The sequence below is a fragment of the Arachis hypogaea genome, chromosome 13 (genome assembly GCF_003086295.3).
Source record: "Arachis hypogaea cultivar Tifrunner chromosome 13, arahy.Tifrunner.gnm2.J5K5, whole genome shotgun sequence".
Classification (NCBI taxonomy): Eukaryota; Viridiplantae; Streptophyta; class Magnoliopsida; order Fabales; family Fabaceae; genus Arachis; species Arachis hypogaea.
Window position 1 is genome coordinate 60,837,845 of NC_092048.1, and position 12,567 is coordinate 60,850,411.

The following is a 12,567-nucleotide window of genomic DNA, read 5'->3' on the forward strand; positions in this document are numbered from 1 at the left end:
GTTCACATTTCTTCTTGAGACATTGGTGCCCAGCACCTCTTTGTGTGACTAAATGTTTTGTATTTAGGTTGCTCTTGATAATGGACTTTTGGTTGATAATCCCGAGTTAGTTAACCCAAGTTACCAAGTGTTGAAACACTCCTCAGAACCTATTCATCCAAGCATATCCTTAATACATAAACACCACAGGCATTTGTCTCAGAAGTTCGAACCATTGGTGCCTAGCTTATTTTCTCAATTTTCTTGCTTCTTGGTTGCCCTTATTTTAGTGGCTTTTTCTTCTTCTTTTTCTTTCTTTTTCATGGCCAAAGACATTTATTCATCAAGATCCATAGACAGTTTTCAATTCCTACACAAAAAATGATAATTTTACACTCTAATTCCAGTGATCTGACTAAACAATCAAGCATGCATACCACCACTTAATTCTACTTGATTTGTCACTAATTTAGCCAAGTTACTTTTGTTCAAACTTTTCTTTTATTTTTGGAAACAGAACAAGCATGGCAAGCACTTGTTTAAGAAGGTGAAGTTATATCCAAACATCTAGGCATTCACTTTATTCAAAGCAATAAACAGACACTCATACTAAAAAAAAAAAACTCCACATAACACTTAAATGACTTATGATGAAAGAAAGCTCATAAAGACAATCCACCAATTATCATTTGATTATTAAGGAACGAGACCACCTCTTATTTATTGCTTGGTTCTTCTTAATTCTTGGGATCCTGCTTCTTCTTGCTTCCTGCCTCTTTTTGACCACTTGTGCTTCCTTTGTCTTTTCTTATGAGCTTTTTCCAGAATCCAGCCTTTTTCATCGTTTCTTCCACTCATTTTTCAAGGATCATTGCCTTGTTTATTTCTCCTTCTTTCCTCCCTTTGAAATACTCATCAAAAGCTGGGAATGCTGGGTCCATCTTGTGTAGATGTTCCCCTATGTAGTTAAGCTTGATTTGCGAACTGATGTTGTAATCAGCTTGGACTGAGTATCTTGCATTCTGTAAAGTGGTGGCTTCCTTGATTGCCAAGACATTGGCATCTTGGTGTTGGCATATGTGGCTGAAGGATTCCTGTAAGTGTAAATTCTGTTCCCTTTGCAGATCGAAGAATCTTGATTCAAAGTTCCTTTGCATATCCATCATTTTTAGGTGAAAGTCCTCTTGTCTCTCCTGAGACCTTATGTATTGTTGAGACATTCCTTCCATGATTTCCTACATTCTGCTCATATCCATGGGGTCTCTGGGAATTCGTTGTCTTCTTTCTGGAATTGCTTGCTCTTCTTGCTCTTCTTCTCTGTCTTCTCCTTCCTGTCCTTCTTGTTCTGCTTCTTGCTCGGCTTCCACTTGTTGCCCTTCTTCATTTCTTCTTCTTGTATGTCTTGGAGGAGTTGGGCCAAGAGTCATTCTGTACGCAGTTATGGCCAATCCAGGATATAGCCAATTAGGTCTTTCATCCTCAAGTGGTACTTGGGCATCGATGCATAGTCTAATGATGGTGCTAGGGAAGTGGAGCCAGGATTCAGGGTCACTTTTCTCACTAAACTCTTGTATCTGTTCAGCAATGAGTTTATGAACTTTGATCTCCCCTCCCACCATAATGCAATGTAGCAAGATGGCTCTTTTAGGGACTATTTCTGAAGAGTTTGCAGTGGGTAGGATGGATCTCCTAACTATTGCATACCACCCTTTAGCTTCAGGTGTTAGGTCTCCCCTTCTCAAGACTCTTGGAGCCCCTCTTGTTTTTCTCACCCATTCAGCTCTGATGGCACAAAGATCTTCAGCAATAGTCGTGTAGTCAGGTTCTCCTATCATCCTTTCCTCATAACTCGCTTGGCTGAAATGTATGTTTTTCAGGCCAAGAGTTTTCATGATTGCCTTGGGGCTGAAGTCAACTTCCACCCCTCTCACATAGCTTTTGTATGTGGGTTTCTTGGTTGAGTCTTCCCTCACTGCATTTGCATAGAACTCCTTCACCAAGTTGATGTTGATTTTTGTGATTGGCTTAGTCAGGAGCTCCCACTTCCTCTTTTTGATCTTCTCCCAAACACCTGGGAACTCATCCTTTTCAAGGTCAAAGGGAACTTCAGCTAGTACCCTTTTAGGTCTCATCCATTCGGCTTGAATCTCATGAAAAACTGATTTGTATCTCCTTGCATCGAATTCCCTGTTCTCCTCCATTGGTTGCTTGTCTTTTCTTCTTTTGTGGCTAGATGAAGCTGCCATTGGTTCTTTAGTTTTGGGGTAAGTGACAAGCTAAAGTTGACAAGGTGAAGCAAGAAGTGTTGTTGGAAGTGTGGTGAGGTTGTTTTCGGCAAAAGATAGTTATGCTATGATGAAAGAAAATGTGCATGAAGGAGATTTGGTGGTGTGGAGCTCGTTCCTCAAGTGGTTCTTTATAGTGCCTGTAGGTGAAAAATTGGACGGCTAGGGTGGTTTGTGAAGGGTGGCTTGATGGTAAATATATGAATTAGGGAGAAGGACGAATTGCTTTTCATTTTCTTGGAAGTATTCTGGGTGCCTTAGTTTGTACATGTAGCTATCTTTTCTTGCAGAACTTCCTTTTCCCATGTGTTAGTTTCAAAGACTTGTGAACTTCCTTTTTGACCAAGCACCGTACCTCCCTTTGTCTTTTTCCTCCATTTTTGTCTTTTCTTTTGTACCTGCACAAACAAACAAGTTTGCTATCATTTTTCGGTCCATGTGAATTATGAATAGTACTTGCACATGTAAATCAATGATTGTCTTTATTAGCTTATAGCCGTGACTTCTATATGTATGCACACTTATTATTTGGACACCAAACTTAGTGTTTGGTCAAGTCTCCTGATGACATGAAATCCATATTGGTTGTCCTTAATGAATGTGCTTAATTCTAATAAATCATAGTCACCTTGGCTCTTTGATTCTAAACAAATTTACTACCCTAAGTAATTGAAACCAAAGCATTAAAACATGCGAATGGTATACTTGTCATGAATTTCGAAATCCAGAGGAACTTCGTGCTTTTCATGAACCGTGTTCAAAGAGGAACACCAAACTTAATCTTTGGTTGTGCATTAAAAATTGAATGCATTTTGAATAAAATTTGGGGTGCCTTCAGGCACACCAAACTTAGAGACGAATTGCATTTTACATGCAATGTTTAGTGCACTCTTTCAGCAGTTGTCCTGAGGATTCAAGTTCATGCATAAGAAACCATGCTTTATTAGATGCACAACAAAACAAAAAAAGTAAGGATATTAAAACATGGGTTGCCTCCCATGAAGCGCTTCTTTAACGTCACTAGCTTGACGGTTGTCCCTTGTTAGGGTGGATTGTAGTGCTTGACGTCTTCTCCTCTCACTATGAAAACGTCCCCCTTGATTCATTCATGACCTCTAAATGTTCCATAGAAAGAACTTTCCTGATTGTGAACACTTGAGGGAGCTGGGAAGGAATGGTTTTGAGGCCAGGTGGGATTGGCAGATAATGACTTGATATCACGTTATCTCCCGGAGAAAAACCTTCAGTGGGAATTTTCTTATTTCTCCACCCTCTTGGCAATCTCCCTATCACTCTTCCCTTTCTCTTGAGGATTTCTTCATTGACTCTTATGTCAGGAGGATCCTTCTGATCTGTTTCCATTGATTCTTGTGGCTTTAACTCTTGCAACTCTTGTTTGCCTTCCAAGGACTGTTTTAGAGTTTCAGCTGCTGGATTACTTTCCTCCAAACACAGATGGCTACTATCATCCTTAGGCTTTTCAGGTTCTGGTTCAGGCTCAGATGCAGGTTTGAAAACTTTGAAAATGAGCTGTTCATCATGTATTCTCAGAATTAGCTCTCCTTGTTCTACATCTATGAGCGCTCTAGTAGTGGCTAGAAATGGTCTGCCCAGAATGATAGGGTGTAAGTAGCTTTCCTCCATGTCCACAATGACAAAGTCTGTGGGGAAGTAATAATCCCCCACTTTCACCAGCACATTTTCAACTACCCATTCAGCTTGCTTCTGAGTTTTGTCAACCAGTTGTATGATTACATCAGTGGATTTCACCTCATTCAGTTGTAGCCTCTTCATAAGAGTTAGAGGCATCACATTTATGCTGGCTCCTAGATCACAGAATCCTCTGTCAATTTTTGTTTCCCCTATGATGCAAGGGATATGAAAACTTCCTGGGTCCGTTTTCTTAGAGAGTGTGTCCTTCTTGATGAGAGCACTGCATTCTTTGTTCATTGTTACCGTTTGTCCTCCCTTCAAAACTCTTTTTTTGCTTAACAATTCCTTTAAATACTTGATGTGTGTAGGCATTTGATGGAGAATCTCAAGAAAGGGAATATTGACATGGAGAGAGTTAAATGTCTCTAAAAACCTTGAATAGGTTTTCCCTTTTTCACCTCCTCCTAACCTCTGAGGAAATGGTGCTTTTGGTTGGTATATTTCCAGCATGCCTTTTTGCAGTTCCTTGGCTTGCTCAGTTCCACTTTCCTGCTTAACTTCTTCCACACCTTCCTTCAAGATTTCTGGCTCCTGCTCTGAGGGCCTGATTCCTTCTTCTTCTGAAACTTCCTTCAATATGGTGATGGCCTTGCATTCTTCCCATCTCACTCTCTTTTGTTCCCCTTTAGGATTCTTTTCTGTGTCACTAGGGAACACTGCAGTTGATTTGACGGCCTGTTGAGATAGCTCTCCTACTTGAGACTCCATCCTCTTGAGTTTTTCACCATGGTTTCTTAAGGTAGCTCTCACATCATCCCTGAAGCTTTTCAATTCAGTTATGTCTTGACTCATGGTTGCCATCATTCCTTCTATCCGGTTTAATTGATCTTGAAATTGTTGGTTCGGATTAAGTTGGGTAGGTTGATTATTTTGGCTATGATATGATGGTTGGGGGTAAGTGTTTTGTGTGGCTTGGTATGATCTTTGGTTGGAGTTTTGGTATGTGGAATTGTTATGTTGGTTGTGGTTGTAAGGTTTGTGGTTTTGTGGTTGGGTTTGTTGGTTCCCCCACCCAAAGTTTGGGTGATTTTTCCATCCTGGGTTGTAAGTGTTGGAGTGTGGATCATATGATTGCCTTTGTTGGTTTCCCACATAGTTGGCCTCTTCCCAATCACCTCCTTCAATGCTTACTTCCTCTTGATCTTGTGTGTGTATTGCAGCCACTTGCTTTGTTTCTAATTGCCTGGTAAGCTCTGCTAGTTGCTTGGCAAACACCTTGTTTTGGGCTAGAATTGTATCAACATGGTTCAGCTCCATGACTCCCTTAGTGTTGTGCCTTTCTGATGCATAGTAGTACTCATTCTCAGCCACTGTCTCAATCACTTCAATGGCCTCTTCCACAGTCTTTTTCCTGTTCAATGAACCTCCTGATGAATGGTCTACAGCCTTCCTTGATTCATAAGAGAGTCCATCATAGAAAATATGCAATTGCACCCAATCATGGAACATGTCTGGTGGGCATTTCCTTGTCAAATCCTTGAATCTCTCCCATGCCTCGTAGAGAGTTTCACCATCTTGTTGTCTAAAAGTTTGAACCTCAGATCGAAGCCTATTGACCTTTTGTGGGGGGTAGAAACGTGCCAGAAACTTGCTTTCCACCTCATCCCATGTTGTTAGACTCCCCCTTGGGAATGATTCCAGCCACTTAGCTGCTTTGTCCCTAAGTGAGAATGGGAACAAAAGCAGTTTATAGGCATCTTCCTGGACTCCATTGGACTTCACAGTGTCACAAATTCTCAGGAATTTTGTGAGATGTTGGTTGGGATCTTCATTAGCACTTCCACCAAATGAACAATGATTCTCCACAAGTGATATTAGCTGTGGTTTGAGCTCGAAATTGTTGGCCTGAATGGGTGGTTTCTGGATGCTGCTACCACAATTCCCAGAGGTTGGGTTTATGTATGAACTAAGAACCCTCCTCTCAGGAATGGCATTGTTTCCATCAGCTCTCTCATGGTTGTGAACTTCTCTATCCATGTTGAGATCTAAAGCTTCCTCAAAATTGTCCTCAGATTCTCCTTCAGATTCCTCTTCTCCCACTACTCTCTTCCCTCTTGCTTCCCTTCTAAGTCTATGAAGGGTCCTCTCTAGTTCGGTATATGGAGGAGTTGATGTCTCTCCTCTCCTACCTGTCATACAAGAACACAGCACAGGCAACAAACAAGTGAAATACTCTTGGTTAATGGAAGAGTATGGTTAGAGCAATTGAGGAATTAATTCAAACAGTTAGTGAGTCAGTGAGTTAGTTGCTTGAATTTAAAGGCATAAAGAAAGAAAGCATGTAACCGAGTGCAGAAATTAAAATTCAACAAATAACTTGTACTGAATTATTCAAAACAGAAAAAAAATGCTCAATCTAGTTAACTTCCAATTTGAGAATTGTCAATCGAAAACCAATCCCCGGCAACGGCGCCATAAACTTGATACGCATAAACTAGTTATGCTACGATTTAGGAAATTGCACTATCGGCAAAATTCCTTCCGGCAAGTGCACCGGTTATCGTCAAGTAAAAACTCACAATAGAGTGAGGTCGAATCCCACAAGGATTGGTTGAGTGAGCAATTCGGATTAGAAGTGTGTTCTAGTTGAGCGGAATCAAGATTGAGATGAGAATTGCGGAATGTAAAATTGGCGGGAAAAGTACATGACAAGAAATTGAAATGGCAGAATCTTAAATTGCATGAATTAAAGAGCAGAAACTAAATTGCTGAAATTAAAAGGGAATGGGGGTGATTGCATGAATTGAGTTGCAGAATGTAAAGAGAAGATGGAAATCAGAATTGGGGGATTCATTGGGTTATAGGAGATATTGAGATCTCCGAATCAAAACATGTTTATCTCTTCCTCAAGCAATGCGTTCATTGAATTTTGCTTGGCAATCTTATATGATTAGATCCCAATCCCTTGGCTCACCAATTCTCTCTAAAAATGAACAAATTCCCAATCCCTTGGTTTAAATGTTCATAAGAAGAGATGATGCTCGATCACTGATTATACCACACAGTTTCATGAACCACAATTTGGTAGGATTACATGTCACAATATCCATCCAAACCCCAATCCAATTCACTGTGAGAAAGCTTCTCTAGCATGAATCCTCCATTCCTTTCCCAAGGTTCCGAAGGATTCCAATTATGGGTAGTTTCTTTCCCAAGACAACTACCCAATGGAATTAGATCGAGAAGCTTTCTAACAAAATTCAAGAGAAAAGATTGAAGAAGAAGATAAACTATTATTGATTCATTGAATTACAATAGAGCTCCCTAACCCAATGAAAGGGGGTTTAGTGAGTCATAGCTCTGAATTCAATTACAAAGATATGAAAACTAGCTAAAAGTGAAGGTAAAAGTCCCCCCTAACTTAAATTCTATCCTATTTATACACTTTCTATATTGAGCTTCTGTTGTGTTTCTTGGGCTTTGAGGCCTCTCCCTGCTTTCCTTTTGCTTTGGGTTTATGATCCATAATCTTGATGAGGCTGCTGATCCAAATTCTGTAACATTCATTGAGCCATCTTAGTGATAATCAAATAATAATACATGACTCAACAAATTGAAATTTCAGACTCATCAATTCTTCAGGCCCAATCCCATAAACCATGATATTCAATTGGGTATCATGCCAGAGTAAGTTTAAGTTAATGTTTGTGCTCAAAGACTAACTTAAACAGCAATATTTTTGGCCCAGAAACCTTTTCCAAGAGTGGCGTTTAAGTTGCAGTTTAAGCTTTTTGTAGAAGCACGTTTAAGCTTCAGTTTAAGGTTAAACTGAAGCTTAAACGTGGAAATGGAAGAAGGCAGCCCTGGAGAGTCATGTAGTCGAACACGTTTAAGCTTCAGTTTAAGGTTAAACTGAAGCTTAAACGTGGAGATAGGAAGGGCAGCCCTGGAGGTCGAACACGTTTAAGCTCCAGTTTAAGGTTAAACTGGAGCTTAAACGTGGAAGAGGAGGAAGCCATCCTGGAGGTCGAACACGTTTAAGCTCCAGTTTAAGGTTAAACTGGAGCTTAAACGTGGAAGAGGAGGAAGCCATCCTGGAGGTCGAACACGTTTAAGCTCCAGTTTAAGGTTAAACTGGAGCTTAAACGTGGAAGAGGAGAAAGGTAGCCCTGGAGGTGTCGAACACGTTTAAGCTCCAGTTTAAGGTTAAACTGGAGCTTAAACGTGGAAATGGAGAAAGCAACCCTGGAGGAGAAACTTGGTCGAACACGTTTAAGCTCCAGTTTAAGGTCAAACTGGAGCTTAAACGTGGAAATGGCTCCCTGGTGCTTTTCCCCTTTCTGGCGTTTAACCTCCAGTTTAAGGTTAAACTGGAGGTTAAACGTGGAACCTCCCCCCTTGGTGCTCTTCTCACTTCTGGCGTTTAACCTCCAGTTTAAGGTCAAACTGGAGGTTAAACGTGGGCATGCTTCTTTGGTGAGACTTCCATTCTGGCGTTTAACCTCCAGTTTAAGGTTAAACTGGAGGTTAAACTTCAATTCCAGCATTTCTTAGCCTTCATGATTCTGGCGTTTAAGCTCCAGTTTAGCCTTAAACTGGAACTTAAACTCCACATGTGATATTCAAGCTTCCTTTATTGATTTTGTTGCTTCCTTGCTTAGCCTCTTCTTCCCTGAAATCATCCAAACAAATGCATCAAAGTCTTGCAAAATTTCATGAGAAATCTTCCATTCATAGCATTCAAGTAATATAACTAAAACTCATGGAATTTGCATCAAAATCATATTGTTTGGATGGTTCATTGCTTTGTTATTCTTTTAACCATTCTTGGTTACTTTAAGCTCAAGAAAATGCATAAAACCACTAAAACTTAACAGAAAAATACTAGTGAAACTAGCCTAAGATGCCTTGGCATCACATGGAATAAAGGAGAATTAAAATACATAATTAAAAGTCGCTAAGAAGCAAGTTTTCAATCATGTAATAAATTTAGGAAGGAAATATAAATGCATGCTAATCATATGAATAAGTGGGTAAAGATCATGATAAAACCACACAATTAAACACAATATAAACCATAAAATAGTGGTTTATCAATGGGTTACTAAAAACCATGACACTAGTGTGAACCCAAATCCAAAGAATTGGAGCACTATGGTCTGAGGGAAAAACTTAGATTTCAGCCCAGAAAGTGTGAGGTTGGCATTTAACTTGGCCTTGATGCAAGGAGATCCTCATCCTTACACTAGGAGAGTCAACTTTGTTTAGAGATTGGATCAAGTGCTCTCAGTTATTTGTGTGGATGGAGCATAGTGGAAAAGAGATTCCCAAGGCAAGCCCATTCAACTAAGAAGGCTTGACCTCAAGTCCATAACTAGAGGACGGTTGGAATTCATCCAATGCTCTATCATCTCCACTAGCAACCGATTAGAAGTGACCATTGAAAAGGCCATTATTATTCATTGCATCATGATTGGGAGTGAGGTGGAAGTACATGAGGTAATCCCTCAAGAATTGTACAAGATTGCTGAGAAGCCTTCCACCAATGCAAGGTTGGCATTCCCACACCTCATCTGTCATCTATGCAATTCAACTGGAATTGTCATAGAAGGAGGCATCTTCATTGAGGAGGACAAGCTCATCACTAAGAAGAGGATGGAGTAAACTAGAGAGCATGCACAAGAGCCTGTGCAACCACCTCAGCATGAGATCCCTGAGATATCTCAAGGGATGTATTTTTCTCCTCAAAGCTATTGGGATAAATGGCACACTTCTCTTGGAGAAATAAGCACTAATATGGAGCAATTGAGGTTAGAGCATCAAGAGCATACTTCCACCCTCAATGAAATAAGGGAAGACCAAAGATCCATTAGAGAAGAACAGAGGGCTATGAGGGAAGAACAACAAAGGCAAAGGAGTGACATTGAAGAGATCAAGCATCACATTAGATCCTCCAGGAGGAATTCTAGCCGCCACCATTAAAGGTGGATTCGTTCTCTTTATCTCCTTTTCCTGTTATTTTATTCTTTTTTCTGTTATGTTGTATTGTCTGTTCTCTTGTTCTTGTTGCATGATCATTTGCATTTATCTCTTTAAGCTATAAAATGTTCCATATGTCTCTCACCTTGCTTAAAAGAAAATTTTATTTGAAAAGAATTGAGAGATACATGAATTTCAAGTTTATAACAAGAATAGTTTAATTATCTTAATGTGGTCGCATTGCTTTTGTTTTCTGAATGTATGAATAAACAGTGCATATTTGAAGTTGGAATTTTAGAATGTTGGTCTTGAAAGAATGATGAAAAAGGAAAAGTATTATTGGTAATCTAAAAAATCCAAAAATTGATTCTTTAAGCAAGAAAAAACAGCAAAAGAAAAACAAAAAGCATGTTGCAAAAGAAAAAATAATAATATAAGCATGCAAACAAAAAATAGAAAAATAAAAAGCAGAAAAAGCCAATAGCTCTTTAAACCAAAAGGCAAGAATAAAAAGCTAGTAACCCTTTAAACCAAAAGGCAGGGGTAAAAGGGTCCAAGACTTTGAGCATCAATAGTTAGGAGGGCCTACAAGGAATAAAATCCTGCCCTAAGCGACTCAAACAAGTTGTCCCTAACCATGTGCTTGTGGCGTGAAGGTGTCAAGTGAAAAGCTTGAGACTGAGCGATTAAAGTCGTGGTCCAAAGCAAAAAGAGTGTGCTTAAGAACTTTGGACACCTCTATCTGGGGATTCTAGCAAAGCTGAATCACAATCTAAAAAGGTTCACTAGTTAAAGTGTCTGTGGCATGTATGTATCCGGTGGTAATACAGGAAAACAGAGTGCTTAGGGTCACGACCAAGACTCCAAAAGCTGTGTTCAAGAATAAAAAGAACTGAACTAGGAGAGTCAATAATATCATCTGGATTCTAAGTTCCTAAATACCAACATTTCTGAGTTACAATGGATAGTGAGATGCCGAAACTATTCAGAAGCAAAAAGCTACTAAGTCCCGCTCATCTAATTGAAACTGAGTTTCATTGGAAACTTTAAAATTTATTGTATCTTTTCTTTTTCTTATTCTACTATGTTTTTTAGTTGCTTGGGGACAAGCAACAGTTTAAGTTTAGTGTTGTGATGAGCGGATATTTTATACGCTTTTTGGCATCATTTTCATATAGTTTTTAGTATATTTTGTTTAGTTTTTATTAAGTTTTTATAGGTTTTAGTGTTAAATTAACATTTTTGGATTCTACTATGAGTTTCTTTGTTTTTGTGCAATTTCAGGCATTTTCTGACCAAAATTGAGGAGCTGGAGCAAAAGTTTGATTCAGAGACAGTGAAAGCACTGCAGATGCTGTCTGAATCTGACCTCCTTGCACTCGGAAGAGCTTTTCTGGAGCTACAGTAGTCCAAATGGAGCGTTCTCAATGGCTATAGAAAGATGACTTTCAGAGCTTTCCAGAAATGTAATATTCCATACTTTGCTTTTGATTAGAAGGCCCAAAATTGGCGTCCAATGCTAGCCTCCTACCTCCATCCCGGCGTCCAGTACCCCAAGAGCAGAGACTAGCGTCCAAACGCACAGATAGGATCCCTTAGCCTGTGTTCAACGCCCTAGAGGTCCCCTATCATGTGGATTTCATCAAAGCTTAGCCCAATGAGGACAGGTCATCTTATGCTAGCTTTTCAAGCATTTTTCACTTGTTTCATTAGGTTTTATGCACTTTCTTGCATTATAAGTAAGTGATTTGGAGTGGATTTGCATGGTTATGTCAATTTAATCAACCATCAATTATTTGCCATAAAATCATAAGGTTTAAGCAAGAATTAGTTGGTTTTTGAATGATTTAGAAATCTTGTGAACTTGGTGATGCTTTGATTGGTTGTTTTAATTACTTGTAGGTGAAGAAATGATGAAAAGAAGAAAAGAGGAATTTTGGGCACGCTTTGAAGTTGAGCACGCTTTGGAACCTTAAGCCACGCTTTTAAAAGCATGGCCCATGACCATGAAGCCATGGCATGCATTTATGCCTTATGCATGCATGAAATAATAACTAAAGCATGCATTTAATTACAATGGATGAAATGAATGAGCTTTACGGTAATTAGGCATTACTAATTAATTAACCAATGAAAACATGCATGAATTTTTCTAGTAATGCCCAATTAGTGTTCATAAAGCTCTAAGCTTTATTAAATAAAATAATGAAAGCATGAGAATGAATGCAATGCATACGGCTTTATTAAACCAATGAAAGCATCCAATTAACTATTAATGCCAAAAGAATGAAATGAATTAAAGCATGCATGCATACAATGAATTGGCAAATGAAAGCATATATTAATAATGCATTGCATTACTAAGTTAATTGGCATTACTAATATAAAGCCAAAGCATGCATGTAATACAATGAACCACAGCGCGCACAAGGAAATAAGTGAGCGCTACGTTCATTTGATTGAGCGTTTTTGTGGCCCATGAAGAGAAAAGCAAGCTGCACAAGGCAGCAAAGTAGCGCTATGTTGGAATTTCAACTGAGCGCTGGGAAATTGCAGCATACAAGGAGCATCATACAGGCAGCGATCAAATTGGAGAGAGCGCTACATTAACTCTCTTACCTTTTTTGGGCCTCCTATGAAGAAAAGTGACGTGCGACATTCACAAGTGAAG

General features: G+C 39.3%; 1 non-coding gene across 1 annotated transcript; it reads left to right on the forward strand.

Annotated features, from left to right (window-relative positions):
- Positions 1 to 5,424: 5,424 nt before the first annotated feature.
- LOC112739988 (small nucleolar RNA R71) lies at positions 5,425 to 5,528 on the forward strand. The gene has a single exon (XR_003170920.1). It is a non-coding gene; the product is annotated as a small nucleolar RNA R71 (small nucleolar RNA).
- The last annotated feature ends 7,039 nt before the right edge of the window (positions 5,529 to 12,567 follow it).